This window comes from Cariama cristata, unplaced genomic scaffold, assembly GCF_000690535.1.
Source record: "Cariama cristata isolate BGI_N322 unplaced genomic scaffold, ASM69053v1 scaffold9060, whole genome shotgun sequence".
Classification (NCBI taxonomy): domain Eukaryota; kingdom Metazoa; phylum Chordata; class Aves; order Cariamiformes; family Cariamidae; genus Cariama; species Cariama cristata.
The window spans coordinates 37,614-51,741 of record NW_009595232.1 but is presented as its reverse complement, the minus strand read 5'-3'; positions in this window follow the sequence as shown (position 1 = coordinate 51,741).

Here is a 14,128-nt window from a genome sequence, read left to right as displayed (position 1 = left end):
CTCCAGTGAAAATCATTGACGTGTTTCACCAAATGAAAAGAGGAAAGAAATTTTGTTTCATTAACCTCGGATAAGCAAAGGGTTGGAAACACTGAATCAGTCCTCTCTTTTTGTGAAACAATATAGCAGAAATCCAGGACTGTTGTCTTAGCAATGACCCTAACTGTACTAAAGGAAAAATTTTTGACATTCTGTACTCCTTAAAACCTGTGTACCTGAATACAGTGTTTGAGAAATATCTCTCTGGTTATAGTAGGGCAAACAGCCATTTTATTTGTGATCTCATATCTAATTTGTGTACTTTTAGACTGGTAGTAGCCGTGCTCTGCCTGGGATTATTTGTGTTATGAACATGAAGCATCATAGTGAGAGGTATCAAAAGGTCAGATTTTGTCACTGACAAAAATCTTGGGTCGACACTGGGATTTGTTACGGCCCCCCGGCTTTAAATCCTATTAAGCTTTCTAGAGCAGTGTCAACGGAAAACTTCCTCCTCAAGGACTAGCTTCATGTTATCATCAGGCAGAAGAGAGACCAAAAAGATACTAAATAATATGTCTGTGCTACTAAAGATAGGGTCTATGCACACAATATACTTCAATAGATGTCTCCCCAAGAGGCAATCCTAGTGAATCATGAGCTCTTAAGTGAGAGTGAACATAATTATACATTTATTAACAGGGGGTAACAGATGGACTAGCTGGTTTAGCAGCTGCGTTTCCAGTCATTATTCATGCAGTTTGAAGTAAAGAATGATATATCTAAAGAAAGCAGTAGGAGCTGACACCTCCTGAAACTGAGCTCTAGTTGAGCAATCCCGGCTCATCGGTATTCTGGCAAAGGCGACATCACAGTTTGCATTAGGAAATTTCAGAAATCTCCTTTTAGAAATCTCATAGCATGATTTGAATTTACCATGAAACTGTCATGCACTTCACGGGAAACCTGGAAGATCCTGAGTTCCTCTCCTGCATTTGCAAGTCAGATGCTCGAGTATGTACTGTATATTGTTTGATTGCCACAACTAGCAGGGCAAAGAAAATAATTGTAAACAGGCAGAGTTTGTTCACAGCAGGTCTCTTTAAGGATCAAGATGATTTGTTAGGGTGTTAGCAAGAAGTAATGTTTTTCAATTCATCATTCCCAAAGGATGCTGCCTAAACAAAAGTGTGCTTCCTCAGATGTAGGAGTGGGTAAGAAAGATGGTGGAGTATCTCCAGGGGAGAGAGAAGATCCAAATTCCAGGAGTCCCATGCATGTTGTTTAAATGCAGTCACAGGGTTTCATTAATGCTAACTTGTGCTTTTTTTTGTCATTTCGCTGAAATTATAATCTAAACAAACTAAGTAATAAGAATTTATAAGATGCAGTGTTTCTAATGCACTGAGAAAGCTTGCTTTCTATTCTTTAGTACCTCAGTGCAATTTGAAATCCACATTATGATGACTTTAGTACATTAGGCTGCTGGGCTTGCTTTGTCATCCTTTTTCAAAGTTACTTTACAACTTTGTTATGCTTTGACAGATATTTCTGCTCTTTGTAATAGTAGTCAAACTTGTGAAATCTCAATTATGTCCTCATCGAGTGATTTGAAAGTTCATTCAGACACAGAATTTTCTCTCCCAGTCGAAGTTTTGTCTCACTGAACAGTTGTGCGCTGGGCCAGTAAGGAACATTTTCAAAAATGCTTAAATTATTTAGGAGCCAAGCACTATAGGAAGCCAGTGGGATTTAAGCTGCTTTAGTTAATTTAATTCTCCCAGATGCTCAGTCTATTCAAGATATTCAGACTTGTGCAGAGCATATAGGGTGGAGAGGACCTTTTGCTGACCAGCTGACTCACTTGTCTGAAATGTATGCATGGTGGTTTGTGGCTTGTGCTCCCAAACTGCTTCAAGCACAAGTCTCCAAGGGGTGTTTCTGCTTCAGCTTTGCATAGTTTTGTTTCTTAGCCTAAGTTCTCTCATTCCCAGTAAGATTTTTTTTCTTTCTTGATGATATTAATTTGTTAAACTGTTTAAGACTAATTTACTTGTTTTTTAAAGAAACTGCAAAGTTCTGTGAATTCCATGTTTCAGATTATTCATCCGTTAATTCATCTCCTCTTAGAGTTTGGGGCTTAAATTCAGACCTGTAGTGACCTTAGTGCCTTCAGAGGTCTGAAGTTATCTGTTACGTATTTCTTGATCTGGAATAATGAAGTTTTCTATGAATTTTTAAGAAAAATGGTTTCTCTTTTATACACTTTTATACAACATAGAAAGTTGTTCTAACCTGCTGCTGAAAGGAAATGGCAGAAATGTTCTGGGGCCTCAGAGGAACCTGGGATTCTCAGCCCTGTCTCAGAGGGTCAAAAATCTAAACAACTAAGAGAAGTTAAATACTTCTTGTATTTATGATAGGTACATATAGTTTCACCCAGTGGCCTTTGAACTTGTGAAAAATTTCCTGTTTACTTCAGTTAGCATTACGTTGGGCTTCTAATAAAAAACTAGCATTAGTTTTAGAAAATCAGTATTTTATTTCTTAGAGGAAGTATGTAAATTACTGTTAATTCTTTAAATGAGTATAAAGTAAGAAAACTATCATATGGAATCACTTATGGTGGGTTTGTAATTTTAGTAACTATTCTGCTAATAAGAAGAATGTTGGCACAATAAAATCCCAACCCAGATACTTGAAACAGAATCTTTCTATGATTTTCTTAGTCATTCAGTTCTCTGCATGCTATAAAACTCAATAGTTAGAGTTTTAGGTCTTGAATATTTTCCTTGATTGAGCTATTAGATTCTTTCTTGCAGTTTTTAAGGCTTGTAGTCAGGCCCAGGACATGGAGTCAGCTTAGCTCTGTTCTCTGTTGTATTAAAGACTCCCAGTGTGACTACAGACACGTAATTTTAGCACACAAATTGAACAGATATATTTATTAGAGACTTGCCATTGGCTTTTATTGGAATGAGAGCTCTTTCTGCACTTCAGTTTTCTCTTCTGTAAAGTGTGGGTGATAGTATTTGCCTCAGAGGTTACGTGCAGGCAAACGCTTGAAAAACGTGGAGATCAGTAATGGTAGGAGGCTTAGAAACCTTTGGTAGAAGTTACCTGCCTACTTTCAGGGCAGAGTTTGTTCTTTCTGTTACAAAAGTAGAGAAAGCTAGAGAGATTAAGCAGGTGGCAGCTGCTGATAACATCCTGACAGAGTACTGTGGTTACATTTATTTTTTAAATCAATTGGAAGACTTCTGTGCTACCGTGAAATAGTGCGTGTCATGTATTTCTGTGAGACAATCTGCAAAGAACATTTTTCCCTTTCTGAGAGAAAGGTAAATAAGAGCCTATGCATTCTTTTGAAGAAAATATTTTTCTTTCTGATACTGGTTAACCGTCTATGTAGTTAGTTATTCTCATGGTTATTCAATTTGGAATCCACTGATGATGCTTGAGGTTTTTAATTCCTGATTTCAGTTGTTTAATTTTTGGTACAGCCACTACAGGCAGACGTATACTCTGTATTTAATTTTGAGTACCTTTGCCCAATGATAAAAAAGTTGAGCATTACATTCTTAGTAGGAGGAAATAATGCACGTGAAGCAAGCCCAAGATGGAAACACCTAAAAGGCCAAGTAGTTCTTTGATTTTACAGGGCTATATTCACAGGAGCAGACTTTGTGGTAAAAAAATAATAATCTCTAATGTATGTTGTTGATATGCTTACCTAGATAGATGCTCTGTGTCCTGACTGATGAGACCAAGTCATATGGCTGTCCTTCCGCATCCAAATTGCACTTTTAGACATCAGAGCAAACACACTGTGCTTTTCACGGTTTATGTACAGTGCTCTGAGTTATGAGGGCCCATCTCACATTAGTGACAACAGCATGGCTAGGTTTTATCAATTGATACAGCTTTGCACGGAAAGCTTTGATATAAGTGTCTTACAGGCCTTTATTGTCAGAATATTTAAAACGTTTACATCCCTGAACAGCAAGAGTAAGATATCACAGAAATGACTTCGTTCTTCTTTAACAGAAGCTCTTTCTGTCCATATCCAGCCTTGTGTGTTATCTGAAGTCTCTTCTTCCTTCTCTAGCAGAGCATTTTAACCTCCAAAACAGTATTTTGCAGTTTATAGAGCTTGTTGCAACGTGTAAATGTTAACAATAAAGATAAATACTTTGTCATTAATAAAGTGAGCTGTGTAGTCAGAAGTATTGCCTCAAGGTAAATCTTAATTTCTACAAACTGAAAGTTTTCTACTGAGCTTTACTTTTTGCAAGAAAATTGGGAGTACTCACTTCTGCAGGTAACAATAGCTCAGATTCCCTGAGTTTTGTTTCTGTCACGGATACTGGCTTAATATGAAATTATAGATAAGTAGTTTCAGCTTTGATCCCTTGTTTCACCTGCCTGTAAAATGGAAATTATAATCTCCTGTTTTTGAAGGATCTCTTAGATAGTAAACTGTTTAAGGCTGGGACTGATTTCTTTATGTGCTGTGCTTCAGCCTACAAAGCAGTCAGTTCTGGGTGGGAAGCTGAGATTCTACATGGGTAAAAGTTTGAAAAATGAATCAAGGTAAACATTGCGACTTGTTTAATCAATTTGTTTGTTTGTTTTGTTAATCCTTCTGAGAAGTTTTGGATGAAAAATATAAATATTACAAGGCCTTTCTCTTTAACAGTGTTACAGATGCATGCTGTTGTCGTGGTTGGGTCTGAAATGTGTGCCCATGAAGCTGAAGCTGCCAAGTGGGCTGCTAGGAAACTGACTTGGAACTGTTCTGCTCTGTTGTTTGGGATTTCTTTTTAGTGTTATGAAGCTTCCGTAGGCCAGTCCTTAGTCCCAATTGTTTGTGCTTTAACCCATCCCAGAATGCTATTATAGATGTGGTACTTCAAGACATGGTTTAGTGGACAGGGTGGCATCAGGTATACGGTTGGACTTGATGATCTTTGAGGTCTCTTCCAACCATAATGATTCTATGATTCTATGATTCTATGATTATTTTGTATGCTAATTGAATACTGCTAGATGAGACAAAAATGAAGGTATAAGGTGCAGGATAGTAGAGAATTCATTCTTTTCCTCTCAGGTTGCACCCAGGAACAGCTGCCTGCATTTTCCTGGGGACCACCGGCACAAGCAAGCATGGACGTCCAATGATGCAAGCACAGACAGGATGCAGGTGATCACATTATTTTAGCCAGGAGTAACTGTGGCATTGTTTGTGCTAATCCAGGGCATGCACTTTAACAGGTCGTGTCACAGCAATTGGCAGTGGCCAGACACCTTTGTTCTTTACGCAGCAGGAGACAGAAATGAGAGTTCATGCTGAATTACAGAAATATGTTGATTCATTTATTTCATGAGTGTATTGAAAGTGATTAGATTATAATTTACTGACAATTTTTTTCAATAAAAAAATAAAATGTATGTGCCTCTATTCAAAGTAGTTTTATCTTGTGCTAGGTACTCTAAGAGCTTCTGGTAATAATTGTTTCTGAGTCTTAAGGAGTTGTTTATTTGCTATCATAGTCAACATTTATTTGTAGCTCATTCTTCTAATCAATTTAAAGTAGCAAAGTCAGGAAAATCCTAATTTCTAAGCAGGCAGATACTATAGTACTCAGTAACCACCCAGTTACTGGTATTTTTTCTTTGCTTGCTCTTTTGTACTCTGTAGCTAGTGTTACTATTTCTTAAGTATATTCTGATATAGACTTTTCCATGGGTTACAAGACTACAAGATCTTGTATGACATTATTCCTTTTATTTCAACAGGAATTTGGCAAACAAACTATTTATTATTAACACATAAATTAAACCAATGAAGACTCAGTCAAACAATGACAGGATAAGTAGAGTTTCAGGACTTCATTTGGATATGATATTTTGTGTATCTTAAGCTCGGAGTTTTCCGTTTTTCAGATTTCTGTCCAAGAAAGCTGAGTTATCACAAAAATGACTTTACAGTTTATTACTCAAAAGGAGTTCTCTGATTTCCTTGACTGTTATTCATTTGCATTGCTAACAAACAGCTCTTCTGGGAATGCAACTTTGTACCCCCAGGAGCACACGTTTTTCTGAAATCACATTGGAATTGTGTTTGTTAATTTACATCACATCAGAATTGTCTTTGCTAATTTACTGGGCAAATGAACTGTGTATCTTTATGCAGAAGGAAAGAGAGAAAAGTGAGAACCGTAAAGGACTGCTGCCTCAGAGCTGCTGTTGCCATAGAGCTGCTAACGAGGAAAAAAACTGCAGCATGGATTTCTTCTGCTGTTGAAGGTAAGATGAGGGCACGGCAAAGACTGTAGAAGGGGGAGGGGAGGCAGAGGGAGGGAGAAGAGGAAGAAAGTCTGCGTCCTTGCTGTCTAAAAAAGGAAATTCAGTGTCAGTGTTCATGAGCAGAACTGTTGGTGCAGAAGAACAAAGCTATCATCTCAGTTGTTTAGGGTAGCAAGAGTGATGAGCAAGCAAGCGCACTCCCATGCTTTCAGGAGGAAATACTGCAAAGAAAGGAGGGAGAAGAAGAGTGACTTTACTGTTTAGAAAATGCTCACTGCTACTTCAAGATAGCTGCTTTTTGATACTACTTTGGCATTAATATTGTTACCTTGGGTAAAGAAAGCCATGAAAAAATGCAATAGGTAGATAAGCAAGAAGAAAAAGTAGTGGTAAAAAAATTCAGCATAATCACAAGCTGATTAATTCTGTTTATATGTATTAAAATGTCTTAGTTGTTACATTCAGCTGTGCAGTGCTGTAAAACCTTTCAAAATGCAAGTGAAATTATGGTTTTTGTGGTAAGATTGTTAAGATAAATTGATCTGTTATCAACCTTTCATCAATGATCTTTCATCTTTTATCAAGCAGATGTCTTTTGAGTGAAAAGATATGATAAATAACTGAAAAGTAAATATTAGATACTCAAGAATGCTGATGACAGAATTGACATCACACATGCTTTCTGTGGAATCTCTTTAATGGGGTGAACTTCGAAGACTAAGACTCTTCATCATCATTGCAGAATTATCTGCAAAACACTCATCCAAAAGCTGCTGCTGCTGTTTCTACATCTGCCTAGCATGTTATATATTGCAGCTTTTTTACTGTCCTTCCCCTGCTCATTCTCTCAGTCTTTTGGCTCTTTCTGAGGCAACTGAACCCGCATGCCCTGCACAGCAAACCCAGCACAGCTGCCATGTTTGCATAGTGGGGCCTTGAAGAGAATGAAACAACCTTTGGAGGCAGTGATCACTCTGCCTTAGCTATGTTGATACTAGTATGTTGATATCGCTTAACCATCTGATAGCTGTATTACTGAGTGTGCTTGGGTAGAACAGCCCTTCCTCACAATTTCTTGTTTTGCACTTTATCGCCATTTATCAAATGGTGTTTGACTATTTCTCCTGGAGTCTGTTTGAAGATTGGGTCAGAGTGAATTTCTCCTACAGCAGCTGGTTAGCTTGATCAAGAACCAGCAATTCAGGCTGTAAATAAATAAAAGTATATTAGGAATTCTGAATTTTTTTAACATTACAGTCTCTTGCTGTGAAATTATTATTCTTTGAGATTATAGCACTTAGCTTATGTATGCCATTTCCCGGTCAAGAATGGCCCTGGGCAAGGTATACTGATCATGAATTCATCAGTTGCCATTTCAAAGGTACGTCATGAGGAATTGGATGTGTAAGTGTATTTTTATTAGTCAGACTCATTTTGTGATTCAGACTAATTTTGTCAGACTTATTAGCTGCAGACAGTTTTTCTGTGGTCTTCAGAACCATTCTTTTTATTTACTATCGTACCCAATGCAGTCAGTGGTTGCTGACATCCTGTTAAGATTTGCATGTGTCCACATGAAGATCAAGTCTTAATCCATGATTGAGGCAACCCCTGGCAATACAAGTGATTGTGATTTAGCTCAATGTCAGCAAGGGGTTTAGTCATCTTCTGCTCCAAACAACTGTTAGTATCTTGCTGGAGTGAATAATTGTGTTAGGACTGAGTTCTACAGAACATTAGGCACTGCATTTTAGAAGAGTTCACTGAAGTTCTGGATCAAACCAGTTTGGGTTCTTCAGAGAGCTCAGGTGATTATTCAAACAAGTACGACTATAATAAACACCTCTTTGTAGAGTAACTGTTCAAGAAGGAATGGATGGTCCCGATGCATACTAAAATGTAGTTGCCTTAGATAAATATTTAGTGGAAGGTTAGCGCTGCAGTCTTAGATCAATTTAATGTAGTTCTTCATTGACAAAAACAGGTAGCCGGAAGCACAATGTTGCTAACTGACAGGTTATTCTCATAGGTTCGCAAACAGTACGTGTATTAATTGGTTCCAACTGATGGTGGTAACACGTATTTACAGTGAAAAAGAGAAGAGTTACAGTAGTGCTAATGCAGAAATGTCTTGGCTGATTAACTGTGTCCAGTGTGTGGAGTGCAGATGCATTCTAACCTTCTTATTGATGCTATTCCTATGCTAGACTGTCAGCTACAACCGACAGGTCTATCAACTTTATTGAAAGTTTCAGAGGCATCTTGGTTGTCTTATGATAGAAAATTAACTTAATCTGAAGCTAAACAAAGCAGAGGAGTTGTTTGTAAATCTACTAATCTGTCCATACATTTGTACTGAGCTCTGAAGAAAGAGGTGATTGTGTAGTTTATCCTTATTTTTCCTGCTTCTTCCATCTAGTTTGTATTGTGGGAGTGGTCGAGAGAATAAGGAAGTATGGCAGAACATTACCCAGAACACTCTAATCTCTGTATTTGGGCCAGGAAAAAAAGCTGTTAAGCCACTAGTGCTGCTGTGGTTAATGCCAGGACCTGCACCAACTCCCAAAACATTAAAAAATGTAAGAGCTATTTTGAGGGTTAATGCTGCCCCATAATTACATTTTCCTGCTTGCAAGGAGGTGTAGCACTGCTCAATGTCCATTGTAGCCTCTTCCAAGTAGTATCAGTTTGCTACACCGTAGGCTTTGGCTGAGTGCTCTAAGGCCTCATTTTTAGAAATGCTGAGTACCTGCAATACTATTTAAAGTTAATGGGAGCACAGGCTTCTCAGCACAATTTAAAATCAGATCTCTGCACTCAAACAAGAGATTTTAGTTTAGCAGTCACAAGGCTGCTTAAATGATCAGTCTGAATTCTAGACCCCCCCCCCCCCCCCCCCCCCCAAGCATATTGCCGATACTTGCTTGATTCCTGGGAACCCTGAGTTATGTCCTATTATATCCCTTGATTCTTATTAATTTTGAGAGCATTGCTGCTCTTTTAGTTAATATACAGCTAGTAGAACAGCTGGCACATATGAATGAAGAGAATTCAGCTGTGATAGATTTACTTCCCTGTGATGTTTTATGGTATTAGTCTTTTTTTCTATTGGATTGAATGGTAAGGAATTAACTTCTGCTGACATGCTTAAGGGTTAGAAAAAGAAATAAAACAATGTTCCTTTATTGATTAAATTTCTTTACATGTGGCTGGTGAATTTTTTCAAGGTACTGAACTATAGTGTTTTGGGCATGTAGGTCAAAGTCTTTCTTTAAACATGCTATAGCTCCCCCTGTTCTGTTGATGAGCATTATGTTTCCCCCTTGAAATCAATAATCCTCCATTCTTGTCTACCCCAACTGTTGAAGTGTTTTTTAGTAACCTAAGTTTCAGTTAAAAATACATCCTCCCTGGATAACAGGTACATCCTCCTTCATTCCCTGCCTTAATCAGTTTTGTTCGTTTGCTCCTTTGCTTTTTGCTCACACAATTATTTTTTCGTTTCAAGCCAAGAGGTCTGTTAGGGCTCCTGTAGTAAGTACATCCAGTGGAAAATGGAGAGTCACCCACTGAATTCATACAGTGATTTCTCATAAAAGGTATTTTGGGTTCAGGAACTTCAGTTTTAGAACAACAAATACACTTCTTTGGCATGACTCTGGATTCTGTGGGGAATTCTGATTCTCTGTGACTCACTTTGAACTGAAACAGCAAGGTAAGTGGTTTGCGGTGTGAAACCAGTAGTTTAATGCCTGATCTTCAACCCACAGATCAGCACTATCAGTATTCATAGCAGAAGAGAAAAGAGTCGCTGTCGGGTTCATAATCCCTGTTACTCCATACTGATGGGAGTTACTCCTTTGGAGCTTATGCTTGAGTTCTCACTGGACGGCAGATTGAAACCAGTTCAGGAACAGTACTACTTGTATTCATTGTAGCAAGATGCCTTACCCAATTAGGAATCTCTTTCCTACTTAAAGCAGCCTTCCTCTTATTTTAGAATGCAGTAGAAACATTGTGTTATTTATTACTTTTTACCAAATGAACTTTACTTAAAGCTTAATTAAAACTGTGGAAGCTGAATTATGCTAATGTAGTCTTGGAAACACAGCGGAAACACAGCGGAATTAGGAGTTGTGTGTGAGTAGCAGGTCACAGAATTGAAAATATCTATCCCCATTGGTTTTTTTTTTAGGAATATTTGTGGAATTTGTACATTGGATTTGGTACAGCTCTGTCTATATGGCAATGGCCATGCAGTGTTGTCATATCTAATCCTGTAGCTGCTTAGACCCATTTTATCCTTAGAGCTTATATTCCTAAATTGGGAGCAATTATCTTCCTGCCTGAGAGACCTGAGAAAACAAGGGAAGAAATGCGTTCTTACATCTTTTCAAATGCCAGTGTTCATTGTTAATTCTCCTCATTTTTTGTTATCAGATGCTTGCACATTTCTCTCCCATGGCTGGTTATGCTATGTGAACATAGCATTAGAGGATGATTTGAATTGCCAAATGTGGTTAAAAGGTCACATCTGAATCATAGCAAAAATCCAATATGCCACTCATAGAAAAGTGGAGGAATTTTTTTATACGTCAGTTAAAATATGTATTTTTGCCTCATTGTCACAGATGGGATGAACACGAGAGAGAGCACATTCAATCCAGACAGCTGCAGAATGGCCATCAGGTGGCTCTGGATCTCGGCAGTATTATGAACAGAGGTCTGATTCAGACATATTTTCATACCCCAGACTCCTAGTTCCAATTATCTGTATCAGTAAGAATGCAATTTTTCTGGTGCAGGACTAGCAATTGTTTTTTATGTTCATGAAATCACACTTAGAGCATTATTTATACATCTTGCTCATAATAAGTAACTGGCAAACTTCTTATGCTCTATTGATAGAGCTTAATATTTAAAACAGATTGCACAGATGTGGTGTTTTTATCCACAGTGTTACTAACCCAGAAGAAACGCTGAATGTTAAGCCTACTAAACCTTTCCTGGCAATCCCAAACCCGAAATTGGAGATCATAAACCCCTGTGGCAAAAGGCCTGCCATCTGCTGGCCAAGGAGAGCAGCACTTGTTAAGCACTACGGCACAGAGCGCTGGGTAGGGCGCCCCAGCATGATTCCAGCCACAGGAGAAACTGGTAGTTTGGCAGAGCTCTTCAACAGCAGATCTGAAACAGGCCTGGTCAGTAGTTTTCTGACAGCATATTTTTCCATCAGAAAGAACTGTTTGTTATAATTAAAACTTTCTGTGGGAACACGTCAATGAGAAATTGAAATATTCCATTCTATAAATATCAGAACATTCTGTTTCAAAATTTTCCAACTGAAACACTTTGATTTTTATTCCAGAATTATTTTTTTTAAGTAATTGTTTTTGTACATTATAAAAACAAGAAATCAAAATTGAAGTTGTCATCTTTGTATTAAACATTAATGAAACCTCACTTCATCACCATAGCACATGGTAAATTCAAGACTGTCAAGAATCTAGGAGTCTTGGCTTTTATTACCCTGCTCTGACCACTCAGTCTGTCTCACTTCTTGTGGTCATGTACATATGCTCTGTAGGGAGAATATGTCAAGAGTGTGACTATCTCTTCGTTTAGATGAGGGAGATCAGAGATGGAAAGAAAACTTTGTTTTTCTCATCTTTGCATCTTTATTTCTTTTATTGTAATTTTGCATTAATTACTTAAATTGCTACAGTAATTTAAAGAAAAACTGTTTTGAGCTTATATTCCTTTAAATAATATAGCATACACAAAGTTTCCAGTTATAGCAAAAATCATTCCAGTCAATATTCAGAAAAAAGAAAAGAAGTAAACAGCTAAAGATAACTCTCAAGCCTTTCCTTTGCCTAGCTTTGTTAGTACCTGTCATGTGCTAAAAAGAAAAGACAGACTTTATATTTTATCCTGCAAGGATATGAATCAATTAAAAAAATGCAGGATTTGATTAGTGGTAGATGCAGGAGTTATTATTTTTATATCTTTCCTTAAAATGGGCTCCAGCTAAGTTGTATGACTTTAAAGTTTGGTAAATTTGTTTTCAGGAGGAAAGGAAGTACAGTGGTTCTGATTATATATCACCAGTTATGATGGATAATTATCTATCTAATATATGCCCATATGGCAGCCAGTTACCCTGTGTTAAAAAAGGTGTTTAGATGCACATAACCAGTCTGAATTTATACTCATAGGGACAGTTTCTAATTTAGGACTTCATGACTGTTTAATATAATTTTAATGTAGCTTTTAATGCAATTAGAAAAAATGGAGAAAAAGAAATTGCATATGCAAAATCATAGTGATTCTCCCTCAACACTGATTATCAGAAGGTCTGAGTTCTTTTGCTCATGGTGTGGTTATCTGCCGTGTGAGCTGGGGAGGTAACTGAACACAAAAGTTTCTCTACCTCTGTAGGAACCAGGCACTGGAGAGGGGATGTGTGCCTACGCTGTCAGGGATCGTATAGATTCAGGCAGTATGAGTTCAGTTCTGTGATTTGTAGGGGACTGTGTTGTCATGATTGGAGAGACCCTCCTGCACAGGTCTTGCTTTTTATTTTTGCTCTTACCTCCCCTCTCCAGTTCCTGTCCCTTTTCGCCCTTGGCCATGCTACCTTCTCCCACTTCTCCATCTCGGTCACTCTGTTCCCATTTTTGCCACTAAGTTGCTGGGTTTTTTTGTTCTTTTCAGCCCATTCATATTGTTCCATCCTGCCTCCATCCTTTCCACTTCTGCATCTTCTGACCTTTCCTCATAGCTATCTTATCTTTCAAGATCCTCCTGGACGTTTTATGCCAAGGCCTCCTGATCCTTTTGATCCATCTGTTTTGCATTCTCTAACTAGTCTTCATCTACCTAGTTCTTCCTCGCCACCGAAGTGGTGGCAATAGAAGCATAGTACACAAAAGGACACATTCCCAGCTGTTGAGCATATAGTCTTGATGCCACAGCAGTCCCAGCAGTTGGGATGAATAATTTCAGACAATATCATTTCTGTCTCTGCAGCTGTGTTGGAGGATACTTATACTGTGGTTTCAAGCAGTGTGATCTCTTACAACAAAATCGATGAAGTGTTACCATTTGTAGCACCTTACCCTTTCAATAACCTGTTATAGGACTGAGTAGTGGTTCAAACTGGTGAACTGATCTGGCATTAAAGTATTTATTTCTTTCTGGGTGTTTTTGCAGCTGAATAAGTTATTGAATCCATACAGAGGGAAAACATATTTTAATTTGACAGAAATATTTGGTGCTTTTTACATAATGTACCCCAATAAAAACTCAAGTTTTGGAAGATAACCCAGAATAGAAAATTCAGTCCAGTCTCTAAATTATGCACAGCCTAATAATGGAGGAAGGCAGACAAATTTTAGGTAACTCCATTGTTTGCAATTTTGTCATCTGATCTGTAATATTTGTGCACCTCTGCCACATGAAAATCTATCAGTCATGGTTCCTCTACTGTGTAGTTAACATAATATGCATAGGGAATAATAAAGCTGCTTTATTTAGGATTCTCTCAGCCGTCCCTGTTATCTCATTCAACAGAACAACCTGCTAGTGATAGGCTGATGGTAATATTCATTTGTTTAAAGAAATTGACAGGTAAAACAGGTTCCTTTATTTTATTTTGTTCTTTAAAAGATTCACTCCAGTAAATTAGAGAAATATTAATTCAGATATCTAAGAAAGGCATCCTTGCTGTATATTGGCTTGATTTTGTCTTACCCATATTTGGTTGAGATTCATCATGCAATCTGTGAAATTCTTTGTGCCATTGTTTTAAACATAGCACAGTGAGATTTGATGCCAT